The sequence below is a fragment of the Bos mutus genome, chromosome 26, assembly GCF_027580195.1.
Source record: "Bos mutus isolate GX-2022 chromosome 26, NWIPB_WYAK_1.1, whole genome shotgun sequence".
Classification (NCBI taxonomy): Eukaryota; Metazoa; Chordata; class Mammalia; order Artiodactyla; family Bovidae; genus Bos; species Bos mutus.
In genome coordinates this window covers 29,134,908-29,161,124 of record NC_091642.1, presented here as the reverse complement: position 1 = coordinate 29,161,124, position 26,217 = coordinate 29,134,908, and the positions used below count along the sequence as shown (strand labels likewise).

Here is a 26,217-nt window from a genome sequence, read left to right as displayed (position 1 = left end):
CCCTCCTTAAGGAAACTGAACAAATCAAAGTCTCGCTTTCTCAAGTTTTGTACATGGGGCGCTGACAAGGTAAAATTAAAACTACTAACACAAGTAGCACTTACTTGTGACCTCCATATCTTTATCTCACACTGCAAATACATTTTGAATGTATTTTATTCAGCACACACCAGCAACCCCATTGACCAAAGACTCTTTCATTTGTAATTGGTTTGTGTGTCACCTGTTGGACTTCAGTGCTAGTGTTTTATTGAATTTCTGAAGTTGTTTGGTTTTAGTAAATCTTGATTAGTATTACGTTACTTTTTAAAGGAACTTTCACAGTTGAAACTTTCACCTAACCAAAATGTAAAAATAGAAAAAAAAAAAAAAAAGCCATAGAACCCATATTCTAAATAGTGAAAGAAAGATCACACAGCAAACCTCAACAATTCCTAGTTTAGGATATTATTTTAAGGGGTCTCTCTGAAATGTACTATGACATTCTTTGCCACTTGTTTTTTTTTTCCTCTCTCTCTTTCAAAAGCTGAATGTAGGCCTCCCTTCTTCCAAGAAGTCTTCCCGACTTTAGTGTCCCAGTCAGAGTCAGGCAGAAACATATAGGTACATGTAACTGTTCTGTATGAATAAACTTTTTCTTCCTTCTTGGTTTCTTCCTCTAAAACATTTAAGTCCAGGGACTTCCCTGGTAGCCTAGTGGTTGACTTCACCTTCCGATGCAGGGGGTATGGGTTCAATGTCTGGTTGGCGAACTAAGGTCCCACATGCCTCCTGGCCAAAAAACCAAAACATAAAACAGAAGCAATATTTGTAACAAATTCAATACAGACTTAAAAAAATTAAGTCTAAAAAAGGAATAAAGCAATTACCTGGATAGGTAGAAAAAACATAAAGTTGAATGTACTAGCAAAATAAATTCAGAGCAATATATATAGTATGATACCATTTACCAAAAAATTTACAAACAAAACAGTATCATAATTCTTTAGGGACCATATATATTCAGGTAAAGGTAAAAAATTGGAACAGAATTATACACCTCAAACTCATGGTAATAGCTGCCTCTGGGAAGGAAGGTGGGAGATTTGGAGGGCCATGATGAGAGGGAATTTTCACCACATGTGTAATGTTTATTTCTTTTAAATTTTCTCTTTAAAAAATTAAGATGATTCACTTACACATAGTTAGGGCATGAGAAGTGTCACTGAAATTCTGGTCTAAAAGACACGCCTAATGTATGGGGGTTTTTTTGGTCTGATACTATGTCTCTATAACAATAAAACCTGTTTCAAATTGATTAAATAATTCAGAATAGTTGTGACCTCTTCCTCTCCCACAATAATATCATCCTCATAAACAAATGACCTGTGGTGATGGACTTTATCTGTGTGTGTATTCTGTAGAGTCAGAACACACGGTTGAGTCCTCGGTAAAAAGAATCAATAGGTGAATAAATAAATAAGCACTGTTTGCCTGCCAGTTTGTGGACATTTTCATTTTGAAGTTGTTTCTCGAGGTTGTCTATGTGATTTCTCCGCTTTCAAGAACTTGTTGAGAACAATCATTTTTTTATCTGTCTTTCCTTTGGGGTCCCGTAAGGTCACTGGCCATAAGATAGCTGTGAAATTTGACATTGTTCCCATTTAAATGCTTTACTCCAGCAAGTGCAAGACTGTGGATGCTTCGGTGTGGGGATTGCCATGGCCAGGCTGGTCCTGAGACTCGCCAGCCCTCCAGGCTTCAAAGCCTGTTATCCTTGATCTCACTAAAGAATGTTTTTGAATTCTATGTCCATCTAGTGGTTGCCTGCAAAGATCTACTTGGCTTTTTCTTTCTTCCTTTTCTTTCACACTTGATCAGTGAGATTCGGTTTGTGATGGGGGTTTTGCCCCCCTTGGTCTTTAATTCTTTCACAGGTGGTTTCAAAGTGTCTATCCTTAGCCCCTGCTTTCTATAAACAAGCAGGAATTCATGAACCGCAGTTACTGATGGCTCCCCTCACAGAGCAGTTCTCTCACTTTGAAAACAGACTGTTTTGTGGACAGTAAAGTACAGTTCTTTTTCATAGATGAGATTAGAGACTTGAGGGGAGCTCGAAGGAGGGGAGTTCCTTCCTTTCTCTTTTTTTATTTTTTTAAACTGGAGAGCCTTTGTGTTGTAACTCATTTTAACAAACTCAAGAACTTATTTTACACTCAGTTGCACTGGTTAAAGATGACACGGCACTAAGTAGAAGATGCTGGAATTTGCTGATTTGCTCATTAATTCCAACATCTCCAGCATCCCAAGTGTAAGGCTAAGAGTTGAAGATCAGGTGGTGACAGAGCCAATGTGGTTGCCTATCTAAGGGATCAAATTATATCAATTCTACCTAAGAATGCTGATGTGCCACGGGAGGTTGACATTTTCTATGCCATTAAATATTCTTCAACAATATCATTTTAATGGCTGCATAGCATTCTACTGAGTAAGATGGACCACAATTTACTCAACCAAGTCCCCAGTAGTGAAAATAGGTGTTTCCAATGTTTTGGTATTATAAAGAGCACACCATACTCACATTCTTGAGTTTGCTGATAAATTCCTAACAGTGAAAATGTGGCCATAGGGCGTATACATTTGTTGAAGCTTTGAAGATCAGCATTCATTTTAAAATTCCCTTAAAAAAAGGGATTGGAGGACAGAAGGAATTGCTACTGCAGCTACACACTTAAGATCCCAAGCAAACTTCTACTTAATCAGTTAAGAAATTCCCTCACACAATGTAAGGAAGGAGTGGGCATTGTCTATTAGCTCTCTAGCAATTCACCTTTCACCATTGACCTACACTGAAACCTTCAGCTTAGGAAAAGAATGTAGACGGCTCTTACGGAAGGCTTGATTCAGTGGTACTCAGGGTGCTATAATAGTCGGTGTGTGAGCACTTTCATCACTGTACTTCACTACTGGATCCAGAACCAATCAGGATCTCTTTCACCTTGCTCATTATTGAAATATGATGCTATCTGTGGGGTGGAAATTGCTGAGGAATAACAATCAAGAAAATAAGTTCAAGAGGAGGAATCATTCAGGACTAAAGACGAAGGGTAGCTTTCTCCCTTCTGAACTGCCTAATTATTAGTTGGTATAGCCTATGCCTTGGAAATCCTGGATAAATATTAGATTATGTGGCTTGCTTGCTCACATACTTTGCCACCCTAGGCTTTGTGGTCAATACAAACCCCTTTGCCTTGCACTCAATATTCTGGTTTACCCAGCCCTCTCTCCACCCTTAGTGCCCAAGCAGGAAACCTTCCTTTCCATCCAAACTGAAACTATGTGCTGTGTTCCAAACATGCAGCATATATTCCAGAAGGACCTTTGAGTTTGGCCCAGATAGTCTGGATTTGAGCCCTGGCTCTGCCATTTCTTTTCTAGGTGACCTTGGGCAACACATTTAATCTTACTGAGTCTCAGTTTCACCATCTGTAAATTAGGGATGGCAAAGCCTGTTGTATGTTAAACTAGATACCAGCATGTTAGAGAAGTTGCAATGTGGAGTGGGCAGAATTTGATAGGTGACATAAATGTCTTGTTTATCCTGGCCTCTAAACATTTGCTCCCACCTATTCTCTTTCTAGAAAAGTTCTCTCACATCTGAATCCCACCCACTCCTCAAAGCAAACTCATGTTTTAGCCCTCTTGCAAGCCCTCCCATGAAAATCCTTAGCTGGTAAGACTCCCTGATTAGACTATTCATTCCACATGTCAGTGCTTCTAAATGGACTCTCTCCTGGGGCAATTTTCAGGGACTACTGATGCCAATTTTGCCCCAACAACAATCATAATTAATGCATACTACTTTATGCCTACAACAATAGCCTATAACGTCAACAGAATGGATATTATTGTTATCATCATCCCTGTTTCTCAGAGATTCAGAGAAATCAAGCAATTTGTCCGAGGCCACAAAGCTAGTGTAGGCAGAACTGAAAAAACGGAACTCAACTAGACTGATTACAAAGCTCACGCCCTTGGGACTTCCCTGGTACTTTAGTGGCTAAGAATCTGTAGTCCCAATGTAGGGGGCTCGGGTTCGATCCCTGATCAGGGAGCTGGATCCCACATGCTGCAACTAAAGATTCTACATGCCGCAACTAAGACCTGGCACAGCTAAATAAATAAATATATTTTTAAAGAAAAACAAAGCTCATGCCCTTGACCTCACACAATAAATCCTGTCTCTTTGTTGTTGTTGTTCAATCGCTCAGTCATGTCCAACTCTTTGTGACCCCATAGACTGCAGCACACCAGGCTTCCCTGTCCTTCACCATCTCCTGGAACTTGCTCAAACTCATGTCCATTAAGTTGGTGATGCCATCCAACCATCTCATCCTCTGTTGTTCCCTTGTCTTCCTGCCTTCTATCTTTCCCAGCATCTGGGTCTTTTCCAACAAGTCGGCTCTTTGCATCAGATGGCCAAAGTATTAGAGCTTCAGTGTCAGTCCTTCCAATGAATATTCAGGGTTGATTTCCTTTAGGATTGACTGGTTTGATCTCCTTACAGTCCAAGGGACTCTCAGGAGTCTTCTCCAACACCACAGTTCAAAAGCGTCAATTCTTCAGCACTAAGCCTTCTTTATGGTCCAACTCTCTCATCCATACATGACTACTGGAAAAACCATCGCTTTGACTATGCCAACTTTTGTCAGCAGAATAATGTCTCTGCTTTTTAATACACTGTCTAGGTTTGTCATAGCTCTTCTTTCAAGGAGTGAGCATCTTTTAATTTCATGGCTGCAGTCACTGTCCACAGTGATTTTGAAGCCCAAGAAAATAAAGTCTGTCACTGCTTCCATTGTTTCCCCATCTATTTGCCATGAAGTGATGGAACCAGATGTCATGATCTTTGTTTTTTGAATGTTGAGTTTTAAGCCAGCTTTTTCACTCTCTTCTTTCACTTTCCTCAAGAGGCTCTTTAGTTCCTCTTTGCTTTCTGCCATAAGGGGGGTGTCATCTGCTTATTGAGGTTATTGATATTTCTCCTGGAAATCTTGATTTCAGTTTGTGATTCATCCAGCCTGGCATTTCGCATGATGTACTCTGCATATAAGTTAAATAAGTAGGGCGACAATATACAACCTTGACATATTCCTTTCCCAGTTTTGAACCAGTTGTTGTTCAATGTTCAGTTCTAACTATTGCTTCTTCTCCTGCATACAGATTTCTCAGGAGGCAGGTCAGGTGGCCTGGTATCCCCATTTCTTGAAGAATTTTCCACAGTTTGTTGTGATCCACACAGTCAAAGGCTTTAGCCTAATCTGTGATCCAGTGGATGTTGGCAATTTGATCTCTGTTCCTCTGCCTTTTCTAAATCTTGCTTGAACATCTGGAAGTTCTTGGTTCACATACTGTTGAAGCCTAGCCTGGAGGATTTTGAGCATGACCTTGCTAGCATGTGAAATAAGTGCAATTGTGCAGTACTTTGAACTTTCTTTTGCATTGCCCTTCTTTGGTATTAGAATGAAAACTGACCTTTTCCAGTCCTATCTCTTTAACTGTTAATGGACATTTGTCTCTCTCTGAAGTAGTATTACTGTTGAATTTTAGGTCCTTGCCTAAAAAGAAAATGGTTGTGTTCTTGGGCAGAGTAACCACCTAAAGAAATTTATTTAGTGTTTGCAGAGGCATGAAAGACATGTGCATGATATGCCAGTTCTCAGGGAAATGTCCCAGGTGAAAACTTTGTATAAATTATTTCCCTGGGACTCAGACTGAAAACTGGGACTTTGGTGGGAGGATATCTCTTCCCTCATACAGCAAGTACTTGCAACTCAGAGCAGCCCTCTTAGAAGTGGTTCCCCCACTGCACTTGCTGCCTCTTAATTCCCCCCTGCCCCACCCCTCAAGGTTCAAGAGCTTCTGCTCAAGGGAGTCACAGGTGATCTTGACTAGAAAAGATTGTAAGGGCTATCCTATCACTTTATGGTCCTCCTGCACACCGGCATATCTCCCTAGCTACACATTTCATTCTCTGACAGCTCAGTAGACATTCTGCAGACTTAGGGAAAGTGTGAGTCCCCAGTTACCTGCAATCCAAAGCAGAGACGTGTCTTCAAAATACCCCATCACTAGGTCAGCAACAGCCTTCCATCCAGAGTGTTGGACTACTTATTGCAAAAATCCCTGGAAGCCACATGAATCTTGATTGGTCTGTTTCCGTCAGTTATGTTGAATGCAGTTGCTCATCTCTGCCTTGCTCCTGCCTTGGGCACTTGGGCATTAAATTTGCCAGTTGCTTCCAGATTTGTTCAATATACGTGTATTGAGAACTACTTCCCAGGTACCTTGCTAGGCACTAGGGGATAAAAAGATAAGGGATAGAATCTTCTCACTTAATTTTTTTTTTTTAACTGGAGTTGATTTACAATGTCAGTTTCACACACCTGTATATGTGTGTGTGTATATATATATGTATGTATATATATATGACCTCCCTGGTGGCTCAGACGGTAAAGCATCTGTCTACAATGCAGGAGACCTATATATATACATATATATATATATAAAATTGTTCATATTCTTTTTCATTATAAGTTATTAAAAGATATTGAATATAGTTCCCTGAGCTATACAGGACTTTGTTGTTTATCTATTTTATATATAGTAGTTTGTATCTGCTAATCTCAAATTCCTAATTTATCCCTCGCTAGAATCTTTTTCTCAACACTGTTTTCACTGAAAGCCACACTTTGTTACAACCAACAAACATCAAGTCAGCAATGAACCCCAAGTCACACAGAGGCAGTTTGTGTTTGTAATCTTGCTGTTTTCTGAAACCAACAGGAGCATTAACATTAACACAGCAATGACTTAATTATATCTAATTTCTCTGAGTCAAAAACAGGAGTTTGATCTCAATTCACATACTATTCTGGTAGGTTGTTACATATAACATCAGGCATAATATGCCTACATGTTTATCCACACTGTCTGGTAAAGCCCTCTCTCCCTTTTCATGATGCTGCTACCTCTAATTCTCCCACACCCATCATTCTGTCTCAAAAACCAAGACCTCAAAGATCTCTCCTCCAAAGATCCTAGCCTTAAGACTTACACATTTCCCCTTATTTCTCAACAGTACCCACGCCTCCCTAGATGTTCTTTAGCATAACATCAACTCAGTCAAATGAGATCAACAAATATTTACAGAGGAGGAAGGAGAGACAGATGGGGAAGGGGACAGCTGTGATTACTGACCCATCCTGCCCCAGCTTTCCCTCAGAGTGGCTTTGGATACAAGCTCAAAGCAGCAATTAAGGTAAAAGTCTAATTTCTTATACTTTGCTAGAGACCAGCAATGAACAATTGGGATTTGAAATTTAACTATCACTTACAATAGCACCAAAAAAAAAATACAAATACTTAGGTATAAAATCTATCAAAACATGTACAGGATCTATAGAAAGCCACAGAACACTGATCAAAGAAATAAAAGAAGATCTAAATAAATGGAGTGAGATTCCATTTTAGAAAGTCAGTATAAAATATCAATTGCTTTCCTATATGCCAGGAATGAACAATTGAAATCTGAAATTTTTCAAAAGATACTATTTAAAAGTTTTGTTTCAGGGCTTCCCTGAGGCTCAGTGGTAAAGACTCTGCCTGCCAATGCAGGAGACACAGGTTTGCTCCCTGATCTGGGAAGAACCCACACACTGTGGGGCAACTAAGCCTGTGCACCACAATTACTGAGCTTACGTGCTGCAGCGACTGAAGCCCAAGCGCCCTAGAGCCCACGCTTCACAACAAGAGAAGCCACCACAATGAGAAGCCCGCGACCACAGCTAGAGAGTAGCCCCTGCTCACTGCAACTAGAAAGAAGCCCGAGCAGCAGTGAAGAGCCAGCACAACCACAAATAAATACATAAGAGTCTTGTTTCTTAGAGTCCCTTGGTTCAGGTGATGAGCTCATTAAATTGGTGGCTTAGCAATTTCAACTTGACTGTGTCCTTTAGTCAGAAATCCTGGGGTTATAGAGACTTTTCAAGGAACAGCCCAGATCTCATCTTCGATCTTGAGTCAAAGCTGTCCTTTGAGGGATTCTAATCATCCCTGGATTCCTCTGAGGCACTATTTGTCAAGTCGTTTTTCCCCTCCAAGCCTCTTTCATTTAGGCAGCCACATCTTCCCCACAGGCACCCATTCCTCATTTTCAAATCTCCCTGCCTCTCTCGCCTCCAGCTGGTTCCTGAACTTTGGTCCAGCACTTCCAAAGGCACCTCCACCCTCCAGCAAGCCATCCTGCCCTGTGTCCTGTTTCCCAGCTGAAGTTTGGCTTCTCCATCCCTCACTCTTCTCCACCTCCAGCTCCTCTCATGCTCTTCCCCAGGGTGCAGGTCAGTCCTTCAACAGTGTACTTACCGTGTTTAGTTTTCTCTGAAACAAATATTTGCATATGTGAACCCCACATTTGCCATATGGTTTTTCCTACTTCCCAGCCAGTGGAACTCTCAATTTCATATATATTTTGGGAAATGAAGTTTTCCCCAGATGGTTTCTCTAAAGCACCAAAGCAAGGTCAGGGTTTTATGCATTCCTTCAAAGGTTCTGGGCAGAGGTTAGAATTACTTGTGTTTTCTTGGTCCCATCAGCAGTTATTTCATCAGTACAGCTGATAATGGGACACAACCTGGCTCATTCTGAGCTAGAAACACACCAGTGTTTGAGGGAGATGTTGAGCTATAAACTGGTGTCCCCAGGGAAGGGATAGAAACCTGCCCAGTTGCTCAAATAATTTTAAACCAAATCCCTTAAGAATATTTCCTCAGGGAGAGAAAAAGAGTATGAATATTAGAAAGATGATGAACCAGGTGTGCCGAAAAGGTTTCTCAGTCATTCTGGGCCCTAGAAGGGGGTGGGGGCAGCCTTACATCTCTACTGGGAAACATATTTCCCCCTTTTAAATCAGGAAAGAAAAAAACAACAACATAGCCCCAAATAGAGAATGTTTTCTTTTGTAACTGGAAGCAAACATCACTGATGGCTTTAACAGCTGCCTGCCAACATGGCCTGAGAAGCAGGCAAGCTCAAACATTTTTTGAGATCAACACATGTACAGACATACAGTATATTAGGTCAAATTATAAATCCAGGAATAAAAGAACAAATAAACAAGTTTCAGCTTTCTCTAGGCTTTCTGAGTCCAATACCAGCTAAATTAGACTCCGAAGCAGAGAAATCTAGCTTCCAAGAAGGCAGGTCTCCCAGGAGTTCAAGTCAAACCTCCCTCTGGTAGGAAAAGAAGGTGCCGTTGTAGATTAACTGGCTGACGGCTGACCAGGTCCAGGCTGACAGCCCTGCCTAGCGGGGGCTTCCCCGTGTCTTAGCCTTACAGACCCTGAGGATGTCTGCCATTGACTTGATCTTTGACCCCAGTAAATCATTTAATGTGCCATGTGCCTCTGTCCATATGTTCATGTTCGGATGAGAATTCCAGCAAGTCTGGGTGTGCCACCCATTAGGGCTAAATCTCTCCCTTTGGAGCTTCTAGGAAGAAACCTATGGACAGCTGCATTGCAGAGAGCCAAAGTGCCTGGACAAACCAAACTGAAATGCCTGCAGACAGTGAGACCAGGATTGCCTAAACTGCAACTAACAATCAGAAGGACAAATCTGTTCTCTGGTTATCAAAACTGACACAAGACTTTTGCGATAGTTTTGCCTTAGCGCAAGAAAACCACTTAAGAGTCATAGGTGGGAAATATTGGATTATTCTTCTGATCCCACCTCTATACTAGTTAGGTGACCTTGAGCAAGTCCATTAGTCCAAGGTTCTTCAGACATTAGTCAGTCATGAAATCAATGAAATAGACTAGAACTAAATATTTTTTAATGAAGTCAAGCTGAACAGAAAATATCAGTGTTTAGTCCACAATAAGTTAAGCTCCATCGTATGTGTGTGTGGACGCATGTTTTCTGGAGTCATGAGAAATAAAAATTTCCTACTGTGGGTAACAAACAAAAGAGCTTCCCACAGTGGCTTAGACCATGGGTTTTGATTTCTTCATCTAATGAATCAAAGTCATTCATTTTATACATATCTAGACAGTCATATTCATACACACACACATATATGTATAATGGGCACCACAGTGTCAGGCACAGTGGCATATGACCTATCCAGGGACAACAAGGCCCTGTCTTCCTCGAGCCTCAGCTAGCAGGGAAGCCAGTCATAAAATAATTACATAACTGTTTACCATTGTATGAAGAGTGTATGTAACACCAGGTTCATAACCTGGGCTGTAGGGTCAGAGCCAGCCTTCCTAAGGAAGTGACAGAGAAGGGGGCAGAGAGGGATGGAGGCAAAGAATGGGGGTGGGGATGGGGTGGAGGTAGAATTCCAGGCAGAAGGCCCAGTAAGTGTGAGAAGAACCTGAAGGTTGAACAATGTCAGCTCTACCTCAGCAATTTCTATGAAGACCACGTGAGATGACCATGGGAACACTTTGTAAACTATGGAGTGTTATTCAAATATGGTGGCTTATTATTTAAAACAGTGATTATAAACATGCCTTAAAGATGAGTTGAGGGACTTCCCTGGTGGTCCAGTGGTTAAGAATCCACCTGCCAATGTAGGGGATGTGGGTTCGATCCCTGGTTGCTGAACTAAGATCCTACATGCCATGAGGCAACTAAGCCCTCGTGGCTGCAATGAAAGATCCCGCTGGCTGCAACTAAGACCCGACACAGCCTAAATAAATTAATTAAACACACACACACACACGCATATATATATGAGTTTAGTTTCAGCAGGCAGCCACCAGGTCGAGGGTCACCCTGGGCTGGTATGGCAGCTCCGTGATGCTGAGCAGGCCTCTGGGCCCCCACGACTGACAGCTGGCCCAAAAGTGGATTCCCACAGCAGGCACCAAGGGGCCTGTGTGGGCCACTTACAGGGGCTGATTCTGGACCGGGTACCCTACTTCAGTGGCAAGTTTAAGAAAAACGATGAATGAAAATGACCCCTCCTCTGGCATCTGGTGGTACTGCCTCCTTCCATCTGAACAGCTGAACCTCGAACAGCTTAGTCTTTCAGGATGGCCCTCAAGGAAATCCACAGCACGATTTAGACTTTCTGTGTGAAAATAGCTTTGGTGTGTGAACACACACAGCATTAAACCTTGCTCTGAAACCTGCCCACAGGGACAAGCTCATGCTGGGACTTGGTTACCCTGACTGCAGTCCCAGGGGCTTGGGTCACCGGGGAACTCTTTCAACTCCAAATTTAGGCGCTCTCCCAGTAACTGGCAGAAATGGCTTGATTTAAAATGTTTAATATAAAATATCTGCACAATGTTTTTCTCTCTCACTGCCTTAGCAAATTACTCCATGACTTAGTGGCTTAAAACAACAAACACTCATTATCTCACAGTAAATATATATGTAAATAAATATACTGAGCTTAGTTTCCTTTATTAATCCACTCAGTGACTAGTTGAATAGTGCTTAATGTCAGATATGGTTCTAGATTCTGGGGTTACAGCAGTAAATAAGACAGGACTGCTGCCATGGAAAGGTTCCCTTTCAGAGACAGAGAGACACCAAATACAACAGTGATTTCTGAGAGCCGTAAAGTGGGGCAGAGTCATAGGGAACAACGGAGGTAGAGAAGGTGCTCCAGGTAGGAAAGCAGGGCTCTCTGAGGGGCTAACAACCAGATCTGAATAAAATGAGATCAGCCACATTCTGACAATGTGACCTTCGCAACATCACCTAACATTTCAGGACTCGGTTTCCTCATCTGTTAAATAAGGATACCTGTACCCATCTCTTGGGATTTCCCTGAGGATTATCTTGCCTGAGATAAGGAACTCAAGGCCTCCAGTACAAAGCTGAGCTGGCATTAAGAGGCACTTCATTGCTAAATAATTGAGTGTCTACTGATCTGTTGTTCGAGATATTAGGAATATGTTTAGAAAGATAGAATGACAAGGAGGAGAAAGTAGGTCTCCTATTTTCAGACCAGGCTGGACAAGCCCCTCAAAAGGAGTTATTCGTGATCTACTCTGTGCCAGCTGGGTCCTCTGAGAAGCAGACCCCAAGTGAGGTGTGGGAGCCGTTTGGGGTGGGGGGCGGTGGTGTCTGTGAAAGGAGAAGAGCAGCAGTGGGCAGGAAAAGGCTCTGGAGGAAAGACCGCTGGTCAAAGGAGCCCTCCACTGAGTGGAAGTGGCCAGGCCTCACACTCCCGTTACCCTCAGTCATTAGCCAGGGCTGTGAAGAGTGAGGACTTGGCTCCAAAAGACAGCCGCGGCAAGTTCCTCCTTGAAGGGAGGTCTGGGTGGTGCACCTCCACAACTGCCACAGACTCCCAGCCTCGCACCAAAGACTTTTTGCTGTCAAAGAACAGTGCTTCCTTGGGAGAGGAAAGTGAGTTTTATTCTGACTCAGGGAAGGTTGCACAAAAGAAAAGCAATCAAAGGGCCAGAAAACCCTAAGCCTGATTTTATAATAGTCTGCATCTGTTAGGATGCCTGTAACCACCAGTTACAGAAAACTCAACTCAAAATGGCTTGAACAATAAAGAACATTTATAATACCATACAGTAAGTCTGGAGGAAAGAGGGTTCCAGGGTTGTTTAGTTTAGAATTAAATGATGTCATCGAGTCACCATCTTGGATGAAGCAGTTTTTAATTCTGAAATCCTCAGTTGTCTCCGTTAGCACCATTCATGATTCCAAGATTGTTGCTATGGTTCTAGGCATCTTAGGTGGACAAGATAAGAAGACATAAGAAGCAGAAGCAGACAGGCCCTATCTTCCCATGTCTTTTTTTTTTTTTCCATGTGTCTTTTTTAATCAGGAAATTCATCTCAGAATTACCCCCAGTGGACTTATCCTCATATCCCACTGGCTAGAATCTCATCTCCACTTGTACTCACATCACCAGTAACACCAATGTGATTGCCATAACTTGCAGACCTGGTGGGCCTGCAGGCCTGAGATAATGAACTTAAGAAAGTTCTTTTATTTTCATTTTTAATATGTGGCTTTATGCTACTGCTGCTGCTAAGTCGCTTCAGTCGTGTCCGACTCTGTGGGACCCCATAGACAGCAGCCCACTAGGCTCCTCTGTCCCTGGGATTCTCCAGGCAAGAACACTGGAGTGGGTTGCCATTTCCTTCTCCAATTCATGAAAGTGAAAAGTGAAAGGGAAGTCGCTCAGTCGTGACATCATATACATATACACATATATACATCAGTTATATTGAAATATAATCCTCATACTAATAGACAATCTTAGCTGAAAAAAAATTGATCATTAACTTTTTTAAAATTGAAATACACATAACATAAAATTTATCATCTTAACCATTTTCAAATATACAGTTCAAAGGCTTCACGTGCATTTACATTGATGTGATACCATCACCACCATCCATCTACAGAATTCTTTTCATTTTACAAAATAAAAGCTCTGCACCTATTTTTTTGAGAGGGACCAACATAGCTCCCCACTCTCCACAGCACGCACTTTGACGGACTCCACCACAGTCAAGGGCAGCTGCTGGCCCAGCCGAGGGCCCTTCTTCAGGCACTTACAGAGCCTTTCCTGATGGGCCTCCAGCCTCCTCGGCTGAACTCATCTCTGCATGGTGGGCTATGGGACACTCATGCTGCTGACACTGCAGGTCAGCCCCACAGGATATTCACTCTGGGGCTGCCATGCCCAGCTCCAAGCTGCTCATCCTGGTTTGCCCTCCCTCTGTACCTGTTCATCAATAACTACCCCCAACCCCCTAGCAATCATCAGTCTACTGTCTGTCTTTGTGTATCTGACTACTCTAGATACCTCATAGAAGTGGAATCATATACTATTTATCGTTTTGTATCTGGTTTATTTCACTTAGCATGTCTTCAGTTTCATGCATCTGTAGCATATATCAGAGTTTCTTTCCTTTTAAAGGCTGGATGAAAAAAAAAAAAAAGAAAAAATAAATAAATAAAAAATAAAGGCTGGATGATATTCCACTATTTATTTAACCATCATCAAAGGCCTGATGTGACGAGCCGACTCATTAGAAAAGACCCTGATGCTGGGAAAGATTGAGGGCAGGAGGAGAAGGGAGTGACAGAAGATGAGATGATTGGATGGCATCACCAAGTCAATAGACATGAGTTTGAGCAAACTCCAGGAGATAGTGCAGGACAGGGAAGCTTAGCGTGTTGCAGTCCATGGAGTCGCAGAGAGTCAGACATGACTTAGCAAATGAACAAGCATTCACTAAAGGACACAGGTTGATTCCACCTTTTAGCTATTGCAAATAATGCTGCTACAAACATGGGTATATAAATACCTCTTCAGGACCCTATTTTCAATTCTTTTGGGTATATACCCAAAAGTGGAAATGCTGGATCAAATGCTGTCTCTTTTTTAAGGAGCCATCGCACTATTTTCCATAGTAGCTGCATCACTTAAAAAAAAAAAAAGTTTTACTGGCTAAACTATTTCAAGTTACAGATATTTTGTGTGTGTGTGCCGAGTCTTACTTGTGGCACATAGGACCTTTAGTTGCAGCATACACGGTATAGTTCCCTGACCAAGGGTCAAACCTGGACCCCCTGCAATAGGAACTCGGAGTTTTAATGGCTGGACCACCAGGGAAGTCCCAGGGGCTGTACCATTTTAAATTCTCGGTAACAGTGTACAAGCATTCCAGCTGCTCCACATACACACCAATACTTGTTATTTTCTGGGTTATATCCATCTTAATGGGTTTGAGATAAGATTCCGATCATGGCTTTGATTTGCTTTTCACTAATAACTAGTGATGTTGAATATCTTTCATGTGCCTACTAGCCATTTGTTTACCTTCTTTAGAGAAAGTTAAACCCTTTTGCCCAGTTTTTAACTGGGTTGTTTGTTTTCCTGTTGTTGACTTGTAGAAGTTATATTTTTTGGATATTAACTCCTTGTCAGATTTATGATATGCAAATATTTACCAATATGTGATTTTTTTTTTAAAGGTTAAAAGCTCATACCATGAAACCTACTGCTTAGATTCAAATCCCAGATGTGCCACTTACAGATCTACAGGTAGAGGAAGGGTGAACAATCAAAAACTCTGGGGTCTGCCAACAAGGAGAAAGGGCAACGACAGTTAAGTAGGCAAACAGCAGAGTCCTTTACGCAGAACTAGATGTCAAAGGCAGGTAGGTATAGATGTGGCTTATGTCATTTTTCAAACTGAGAAGCATAAATGTCAAGTCATACTAGAAGATAATGTTTCACTGAGTCTCACTATGCCAGGTCCTTTATATACACAATCTCATTTCATTTATTTATTCAACAAGTATTTAATGAACGCCTAATATGAACCAGTGGCTGATGAGCTAAAAACAAAATAAAAAATCAGACATTGTGCCTGCCCTCAATGAGTTTAGACTTTGGTCAAAAAACTACAACAATTGCTAAGTGTTATAAAGGTTAGGCCCATGGTCCCATGGAAACAGACTTGGTCAAGCAGATCAGGGAAGAAGTAGGTCCCCACAGGAATGGAAGCTCTGTGAGTGCAGGGTCCTTGTCTGTCTTATTCACCAATACATTTCTGTTGCCTAGGACAATGCCTGACACAAAATAGCTCTCAGTAAACATTTTTTGTGGAGAAGGCAATGGCACCCCACTCCAGTCCTCTTGCCTGGAAAATCCCACGGATGGAGGAGCCTGGTAGGCTGCAGTCCATGGGGTCGGGAAGAGTCGAACACGAATGAGCGACTTCCCTTTCCCTTTTCACTTTCATGCATTGGAGAAGGAAATGGCAACCCACTCCAATGTTCTTGCCTGGGGAATCCCAGGGATGGAGGAGCCTGGTGGGCTGCCGTCTATAGGGTTGCACAGAGTCGGACACGACTGAAGCGACTTAGCAGCAGCAGCAGCAGCAAACATTTGTTGAATTAAGGAATGTACCTTCATTTTCCAGATGACAAACTCAAATCTCAGAAAGGGCAAGTGATTTAACCAAGGTCACAGTCCTAGATGACGCCAGGCAGTTAGCGCTGCTGCTTGAGCTTCTAACCTTTTAAAAAGTCACACATTTAAAAAAAATAGAAAACAAAAACCCTGATTTGAAAATAAATTATTTTAAATAGCAGCATTATTTACATTAGCCAAGACGTGGCAATAACCTAAGTGCCTATCATCAGATAAATAGAGATGTGATATATATTAAAATGGACTATTACTTGGTCATAAGAATTTTACTTTGCCGTTTGCAATGATATGGATGGACCTGGAGGGTATTAGGGTATTATGCTTAGTGAAATAAGTCAGACAAAGACAAATGCTATATGTTGTCACTTAAATGTGGACTCTAAAAAATAAGACGAATGAATATAACAAAATAGAAAAAGACTTACACTACAGAGAACAAACTAACGTTTACCAGTGGAGTGAGGGAAGTAGGGAAGAACAAGATAGGAGTAGGGGATTAAGAGGTACCAACTACTATGTATAAAATAAATTAGCTACAAGGATATATTGTACAGCACAAGGAATATAGCCAGTATTTCATGATAACTTAAAATGGAGTATAATCTACAAAAATACTGAGTCACTATATTGAACACCTGAAACTATAGTAATATAATATTGTAAATCAACTATACTTCAATTTTTTTTTTCAAGTAAAAGGATTTCCTTAATTTCATCATCCCAGGCCTATGGAAATAAGTATTCTCTTCTTTGGCCTGCTGAAGCATTTATTTCAACTTTGTACTGTAGCGAATTTCACACATAACTATCCAGGTACCATCTTCCCAGCTCCAAGCCTCCTCCTCTCAGAAAAATAGTAAACTGTGAACTGTTTAAGAAACAATATCTGAACATATTGCACAGAGAGGTGCTCAAGAATGCAGGCTCAGAGTTCAAACAGACCTGATAAGGAAGCCTGGTTCTGCCGCTTACTAATTATATGACCTTAGGTTCTTTACTTAACCTTTGTAAGTTTCTGTTTATCTGTACAATGGGGATAATAACACAACCCTCACCTCACAAAGCTGTTGGAAGGATTGAGACAACTGCTACAAAGTACTTCAGGATAGGAATTGGCACAAAGTAAGAACGCAATAAAAGTTTGCAGATACTCTAAACTGGAAAAATACCAACATCAACACCCATCCCACCCCCAACTGGAATTATCTGGTGTTTTTTCTAGGGCAGGGATGGGCTGGCTTCTGATACTTTAACTTTCCATCATTCAAAATGCCCTCCTGGCAGCATTGCCCTGAGTCACAGTCTCCTTTGGAAGGAAAGGATTGACCAGTAAGTGGGTGCCCCGAGAGGGTTCCAGAATCACCAAGTTACTTTTCCCTCCCCAATTCTGAGGGTGGTGCGCTGCTTCTGCTCAGGCCTTGCCAATCCTCCACCTCTTCCTTTCTTTTTTTCCCATCCCTCCCTCCCACTTCCAACCCTGGGGGAAGAAGATGAAGAAAAGCACGCCAGCCAAGAAGCCTTTTCACTTCATTGTGTTTTCCAGCCAGACCTGAACAGACATCGATCAATTCAGCCTGCTCTCACCCGCCCTCCTCTCTTCTCTCTTGTCCTCTTTGTGTTTGGTTTTTTTCCCCTCTCAGACTATGTCTTCAGGCTTAGGAAAGAGCAGTTATTCTCAGTAGCATGAGGACACAAGCTTCAGTTGCCAGTAGCAAGCACAACATGATTGCGGCGCTTAAAAGGCCAAGAAGCAATGGAACCCGTTTGGATCCTCGGAGAAACTCCTCAGCTCAACCACTTCTGTCCCGACTCAGGCTCAGCTGCAGTGAGTCACACAGAAACCTCAATCCCCCACTTCCTCTGGCCAAGTACCTTCTGAAGCCCACCTCCATCTCCAGACAAGGGGTTTTCATCCCAAGTTTGAGCAAATCAGGCCAGTTGGACCTGGAATCAATGAAGAAGAAGGAATATGCCTTTTCCATTTCAAAGCAACCTAGTGGGACTCTTTTTTTCCCCAACAGGGTGACTCCAAATTGGCAGGACTTTCAAAGCTACAAATTTCCATGTTCCCAGCCCTTGCTAAAGGAAAATTTCCTGGTTAACTTGGCACGTGTGGAGGTTTGGGGTGTGCAAGTGAGAAACATTTAACAAATAGTTACCCCTGAGCTATGAATCAAGTTAGTCTAAACAGGATTCTCCCCCATCCCCATGCTGTGCTAGTTACCCTCCTTAATTCCTACCCCAGACATATGTTCAAAAAAAATTATTTATCAACTACCCAGTAAGTACCAGGAACTGAACTAAGTGTTTTATTTACTTATATTGACTTATTTTATCTCCACAACTATGCAAGATAGGAATTTTATTTATTGTTTCCTCTGTGAAGAACAGTTTAAGTAATTTCCCCAAACTCATTGGAGTTAATACATGGCAGAACTAGAGTTCAAATCTCATCCCCAACACAATATCATGGATAAATCTCAAAATCATCAATGCAGAGTAAAAGACCCAGGCCAAAAGAAAAGTATTTACTGTGTGATTCCATGCGTATAAAATTGCAGAAAATACAAACTAATCTATAGAGTTAGAAAGCATATTAGCAGTTGTCTGGGGATGGGGTGGAGGGAAGGACGAATTACAAAGGGGCATAAACTAACTTTGGGAGTGATGGAAATCTTTGTAATCTTGATTATGGTGATATTTTCACAGGTGTACACATATATCAAAACTGACCAAATTGTACACTTTAAATATGTGCAGGTTAGTGTACTTCAATGAAATTGAAGAAAAAATATCGCCAAAAATCTCATTTCTTAAGTCATTTCCACAAATGTATTTACTCTTTGATATAGTTGATATTATAGGGCCTAGCCTGATTCTCTTCATACTGTTCAATGAAAAAGTTGGCTTAAAACTCAACATTCGGAAAACTAAGATGATGGCATCCAGTCCCATCACTTCATGGCAAATAAATGGGGAAACAACGGAGATAGTGACAGACTTTATTTTCTTGGGCTTCAAAATCACTGCAGATGATGACCACAGCCATGAAATTAAAAGATGCTTACTCCTTGGAAGAAAAATTATGACCAGCCTAGACAACATATTAAAAAGCAAAGACACTACTTTGCCAATAAAGGTCCGTCTAGTCAAAGGTATGGTTTTTCCAGTAGTCATGTATGGATGTGAGAGTTGGACTATAAAGAAAGCTAAGCGCCAAAGAATTGATGCTTTTGAACTGTGGTGTTGGAGAAGACTCTTGAGAGTCCTTTGGACTGCAAGGAGATCCAACCAGTCCATCCTAAAGGAAATCAGTCCTGAATATTCATTGGAAGGACTGATGCTGAAGCTGAAGCTCCAATGCTTTGGCCACATGATGCGAAGAACTGACTAATTTGAAAAGACCCTGATGCTGGGTGGGATTGAAGGTGGGAGGAAAAGGGGACGACAGAGGATGAGATGTTGTATGGCATCACCTACTCGATGGACATGAGTTTGAGTAAGCTCCGGGAGATAGTGATGGAAGGGGGGCCTGGTATGCTGCAGTCCGTGTAAAGAGTCGGACACGACTGAGTGACTGGACTGAACTGAGCCTGACTTTGGTTCAGATTTTTATGCTATCATCTCTGGGTCCTGTTGGGGTTAGAGGACCTAGCTATTACTGGCTCTTCTCATAAGAAATGCCAGTTGTCAGGATTGTGATTCTAGAAACCTTTTGCTCCACTCACAATTAGACCTAAGATAATGTCAGTGTGATGCTAGTGATGGTCTAAAGCTCAGTTCTCAAACTTTTTGCTCTCAGGACCCTTTTCATTCTTGAGAAGTATTGAGGACCCCAAAGAGTTTTTGTTTATGTGGGTTATAGCTATCAATATTTACCATATTAGAAATTGAAACTGAGAAGTTCTATAGATAGTTAACTCATGTTTTAAATAAATAAACTCATTGCTGCTGCTGCTAAGTCACTTCAGTCATGTCTGACTCTGTGCGACCCCATAGACGGCAGCCCACCAGGCTCCACCGTTCCTGGGATTCTCCAGGCAAGAACACTGGAGTGGGTTGCCATTTCCTTCTCCAATGCATGAAAGTGAAAAGTGAAAGTGAAGTCGCTCAGTCGTGTCTGACTCTTAGCGACCCCACGGACTGCAGCCTACCAGGCTCCTCTGTCCATGGGATTTTCCAGGCAAGAGTACTGGAGTAGGGTGCCATCGCCTTCTCCGAAATAAACTCATTACATATAAATATTTTCCAAAAAATCAGTGAAAGGAGTAGAATTGCTTTGCATTTTTGTAAATCTAATTTCTGGCTTCATAGAAGATATAATTCTCATATTTGCTTTTATATTTCATCTGTTGCAATATCACATAATTCTGGAAAATTCCACCATATACTGGTGAGAGAATAAGAGTGAAAAAAGCAAATAACAGTATTATTATGAAAATAATTTTGACCTTGCAGACCCCTGAAAGGATCTGGAGGACCCATGGGGTCCCAGAGCATACTTTGAGAACTGCTGATCTACAATGTTCAGAACCATGAAGGATTTATTCCAGTCCTTATGCTTCCACCTTCATTCTTTTCCCTCTCCTATCCAAGACCATGTGAAATCCTGAGAGAGGAAGAATCTGGGGTGCGGAGAGGCATCAAACGGAAGGTTGCATGAGTAGATCTCCTTCAAAGTTCTTTCCAGTCTGTGAGTCTCAGGCATGGGCTATTTTTCTTTTAAACAAAATCAAGAAAGCCAAAAGCTCAGCAGGGACTAGATGTACAGGATGCGGGGACTAAAGCACAACCATGAAAACATCACAGAGATTCCTTATGACCCCCTCACAGAAAGAGAAAGAGCAGCCAGCCTCCTCTCTGATTTACCCCATAGAGGGTGTCAGAGGAAGAACCTGGGGTCCTGAAGAAATTTCAGGCAGATCTCAGCCCTTACCTGTTCCCTAAACAAGGGCCTGCTTGGGCTGAACCAGCTGTAGTTCAAACCTTCAATCCAGATAAAAACTCTGCCCTCTAATCCCGGGTTGCAAACAGGCCATAAGCTCAGGAGTCAAGCAACGGGAGGGTGAATATTGTTTCTCCTCCTTACTGGCCATGAAATCTTGAGTACAACTTTGAGCTTGGGTTCAACTTTTCTGAACCTCAGCTTCTTCATCTGTAAAACTGGAATATTTATCATCTCTCTCTGAAGGTATTACTGTGCAGATTCAAGGAGATAATAATATATGGAAGAATTCCAGCAGAGCACCCGGCACAGGACACAGGCTCTCTCTTAGTGAATGTTTACCCTTGTTACAGAAAAGAGAAGGGCAAGATGGAAATAGTCCAGCCCCAGATAAGCCTAGATTTGAATCCTAACACTTACTTTGGGCAAATCATTTCACCCACCTTGTAGAGTTATTGTGGGGGCTCACTGAAAGTCTCTATAGGGACTTCCCAGGTGGTCCAGTGGTTAACAATCCACCTTCCAATGCAGGGGAGGTGGGTTCCATCTCTGGTTGGGGATCTAAGATCCCACTTGCTGTGGGCCCACTAAGCCCACATCTAGAAAGCCCACACCCTCGGGAACCCGCACCCTCGACCACACTGCAACAAGAGAGAAGACTGGACCACAACAAGGAGCCCCTCACACTGCAACAAAGACCAAGAGCAGCCAAAATAAAATGGCTTTACAAAATAGTGTCTAAAGAAGGCCTGACTTCTAGTCCAAGCCCTACAGATAGTTGTGGTTATTATTGAATACTTACAGCTGTGGCTGCAGAATTATTAATTTTCAGAAGGAACACTGCATCCTCAGGATCAGCCCCTTTGTGGTCCAGCCCTTAGCATCCCTAGAAACAGGTGAGGATGACTGGCTCTCAGGCCTGATAGGACTTTTCCCAAAGAGTTAACCCAGGCTTCACTGGTTTCCTGTCTCCTAAAGGTCCACCAAGGCTTCCCAGGTGATGCTAGTGGTAGAGAACCCCCTGCCAATGCAGGAGACATAAGAGACACGAGTTTGATCCCTAGGTCAGGAAGATCCCCTGGAGGAGGCCATGGCAACCCACTCCAGTATCCTTGCTGGGAGAATCCCATGGACAGAGGAGCCTGCTTGGCTAGAGTCCATAGGGTTGCAAAGAGTCGAGCACAACTGAGTGACTTAGCACGCACGCAAAGATCCACCAATGGAGAATGCTGTATAGAGGCCATGAAATGACAGGAGATCTAGTCTCCCAAGTCAGAGGGAACACAGACACTGCGTGTAAAGAACACCCAGTAGAGAGGAGAGGCTGTACAGGAGCTCTGGAGTCAAACTCAGATTCAAATCCTGGCTGTACCACGTATTTACCAACAGCATGGTCTAGGGCAAATGCTCAACCTTTGTAAGGCCAGTGTCTCTCAGTTGTTACTGGAAATAATGATAATACCAGAGCTAAACATAAAGAGCATTTAGAATAGTGCACATAGAAAATGTTGATTCACCTATTATCACTACTTCCATTGTCATTAGAGCAGCATTCCAGTATTTTAAAAACAACACAATGCGCAGCTCACATTCTCACCTAGACCATATGGTCAGAGAGGGGCAACACAATTTTGGAAGAAATTGCCTGTTTTCACTTTTATGTACTTTCAAAACTTTCTTTAGCAGGTTCTCACAACTAGGATAACATGGAGAACTTAACAAAGAGGAGGAGGAAGAAGAGAAATTTTAAAACTCAAGCTGAGCCCAGCCCCATCAGAAAGAACTGGTCCTGAGGCTCCAAGGACTAGACGTGCCTGTGACATTTGCCCACTAGGCATAGTGTGTATGTGCATGCTGAGTTGCTCCAGTCGTGTCTGACTCTTTTCGACCCTATGCCCCAGGCTCCTCTGCCCTATTCCCGACCCAGAGGTCAAACCCATGTCTCTTTACATCTCCAGCATTGGCAGGCGGGTTCCTTACCACTAGCGCCACCTGGGAAGTTCCACTAGACTCAGTGGAACCACAGAAGCCCCATCTGAGAGAATCAGCCCATCAGAAGGCACTCAGGTGAGCTGGGTCTTTCTGCCACTGAGACCACCCCAGGCCCTGAGGATTTGCATGACTTAAAGTCACACAGAAGCCCCAGTACCTGCACAGTAAGGCTCTTCCCTGAGGAGAAGCCTGGAAAAGAGTTGCAAAAGTGGGGTGGGGCGGGGAGAGGAGTAGCAAAGCTGTAGAAAGGATCGGGGGACAGCAAAGGTGGGGGGACAGCATCAGGTGGCCTCCGGATGAGAGCGATGGCATGTGAGGTATGGGTGGGGCCAGATAAGAAGGTATGAAGGAAAGATTACAGAGGGGATTGGGGGTTCTGTGGAACCTGTGGGGAAGGGGCTCCTCCTCTCTTCTCCAGGGTGAGCTTGAAAAGGATAAGGAATGGTGACTGAGAGCTCACTGGGTGCTACTTTACATACCTTTAATCCTATAAGGGAGGTTGAGTAATTTGCTCAAAATTCCACAGTTATTAATTGATGCAGCCAACTTTCAACCTCAGATCTGACTTCTAGATGCCTGGCTGTCTTCCGTGAGATGAGCCTAAGGGCCTTCCCAGCTCCACACCTGTACAAGGGGTGCACTGAGAGAGGAGAGAAGGGGAGAAAAACGGCAGTGCGAGGAGATGAGGGAAGAAGGGAGCAACCAAGATATGGAAAAAGAAGAGAACAGGAAGGGGATAGGAAAGATAAGAGACTAAAAAAGGATGGGGAGTGAGGAGGAAAGGGGCAAGGTAAGGGGGAACAATAGGAAAGGAAGAACCAGGAGAGGAAAAAAGATGGAGCCGTAGTGGAACAGAAGGTTGAGCCAGAGGAAGGGGGAGAGGGATTGGGGTAGGGTCTTGGAGGAGTCAGAATCACCTGGAGTATAAGCCTAGGAGCTGAAGGAAAAGGGCTGGAGTTTAGTAGGTGTTTGTGGTTTTTTTTTTTTTTTTTTCCTTGCTGTGAAAGTATGGAGTGTGGGGATCATTGCCTATGGAGCTGTCAACAGACTAGTCAGCTCAGCCAAGTGTCTGTTGGAGGGAAACTGGAACTGAGGTCAGACTCCTCATGGCCTCTATTGTGGGTGTCTCAGATCCTACATTTGATCTTAAAATTGTAAACTCGGAAAAGCAGATTTTTCTTTTTCTTTTTGGTTTTTGCTGAGGCCCTGGGCTTCAGTCCCTAAAAGGAAAGTTATTGGAGGAGGAAGGCATTCCAGAAAGGAAAGAGCAATAGAATATAAGTAACAAAAGGGAATGAAAGAGGGCTTCCCTGGTGGTCCAGTGGTTAAGCATCTGCCTGCCAATGCACAGGGCACAAGTTCGATCCCTGATCCAGGAAGATCCCACATGTCTTGGAGCAACTAAGCCATGAGCCACAGCTACTGAAGCCCAACAGCCTAGAGCTTGTGCTCCACAGCAAGAGAAACCACCGCGATGAGAAGCCTGCCCACCACAGTGAAGAGCAGCCCCAACTCACTGCAACTGGAGAAAGCCTGGGTGTAGCAACGAAGACCCAGCACAGCCAAAAAATAAATTAAAACAAAACAAAAAAAAGGAATGAAAGAACTGTTGCATGCTACAACATGGATGAATCTTGCAAAATTATGCAAAGTGAAAGAAGCTAGGGACAAAAGACCATACACTGTGTGATTCCATGTCTATGAAATGTCAAGCATAGGCAAATTCCTAGAGACAAAAAATATATTGGTGGTTGCCTCCAGCTGGGGGAGGCTGGGAGGAATGAAGGTGATTGTTAAAGGGTATGGAATTTCTTTTTGGGGTGATGAAAATGTTCTATAATTGATTGTGGTGATGGTGCACGACTCTATTTAATTTTAACATATTAAAAACCATTGAATTGTACACTTTCAATGGATGGATTGTATGGAATGTGAATTATATCTGAATAAAGCTGTTCCCATAAAGAAAAAGAAAGGAAAGAAGAAAAAGGAGAGAGCAAGGAAGTAGAGGTGGAAGTATTTTGTATCTGATGTAGGGGGCATAGTATGGATCAGTCTGGCTGGCATTTAAGGAAGCAGTTAGGAATAAAGCTGAGGCCCAATAACAAAGGACCTAGAACTTCATGTCAAAGAGTTTACACTTGGTCTTAGAGCCCTGAGCTGTCCACTAGAGTTGCCACTAGCCATATGAGGCTTAAAATGTGGCTGCTGCAAACTGAGATACGCTGTAAGAATAAAATGCACACCAGATTTTGAAGACTTAGTATGAACAAAAGAATGTAAAACTGCTTTAATAATTGTAAATTTATTACACATTGAAATAATATTTTTGATGTATTGGGTTAAATAAAATACATTATTAACCTTATTTTACTTTTTAACATGGCTACTAGAAAATTTCAAATTACATATGTGGCTCACATTACAACAGACAGCACTGTTACAAGTAGTGGGAAGCCATTGAGGGTTTGAGTCAGAACAAGGGTTGGCAAATGTTTTCTGTAAGAGGCCAGATGGTAAGTATTTTAGTTCTTGAGGGCCATACAGTCTCTGTCACTACTACTCAATGCTACCATTGAAGTGTAAAAGCAGATATAGACAATGTGTAAACAAATAAGCCTGGTTGGATCCCAACATAACTTTACTTATGGATGCTCAAATTTGAATTTCATGTAACTTTCACATGTCACGAAGTATTATTCCTATGATTTTTTTTTTCATTTAAAAATGAAAAAGCCACTCTTAGCTTGTGGGCCATACAGTAACAGGCAGTGAGAGGCATGCGGCCCACGAGCCATCGTTTACCCACTTCTGAGTTAGAGTTAAGCTGAAGTCTCTGAAAATCTCTTGCAAGCACCATCACCATTGGCGCTCTCCCCACATACGCGCGCACGGTGCCTGGAAAATTCCTTCTCCTTTGCAAGCAGCATGGATTCACATAACATTTGATCTGGAAGGGACAGCAGGGATCATGTACTCCTACTTTCTCATATTACTTTTGAGGAAACTGAGTCTCCAAGAGGTAAACGCGAGTAAATAAGGTCACACTGCAGTGAAGAGGTTCCAAATAATGGGAGTCACTACAAGACTCTTAGGCCACAGCTGGCAAAAAAGGACAGGTCTAAGGCCAGCCTGAGTACCAAAACCCTGTGCAAGGACTCTGCATTCTAGCTCATCCATCTACACACGCATCAGCTCCTTCACTCATCACTCATTTCTTAAGACAGTCTGGGCATCAGGTCTTATGTGAGGCTCTGGGCAACCAGGCCCATATTAATTTGGTCTTTGACCTTGAGGAACTCATAGC

The 26,217-nt window shown here is 42.5% G+C and overlaps 1 long non-coding RNA gene across 5 annotated transcripts in view; it reads left to right on the top strand.

Moving 5' to 3' along the window:
- Positions 1–24,813, top strand: part of LOC138985795 (uncharacterized) — a 39,392-nt gene extending 14,579 nt beyond the window's left edge. The window contains exons 3-5 of one of the 5 annotated variants that reach the window (XR_011462762.1): positions 7,121–7,300; positions 8,224–8,378; positions 22,605–24,813. This is a non-coding gene — a long non-coding RNA (uncharacterized lncRNA). Of the gene's footprint in view, positions 1–7,120; positions 7,301–8,223; positions 8,379–17,463 lie in introns of all 5 variants that reach the window. The other 4 variants (XR_011462761.1, XR_011462759.1, XR_011462758.1 and 1 more) reach the window with 4 other exon arrangements.
- The last annotated feature ends 1,404 nt before the right edge of the window (positions 24,814–26,217 follow it).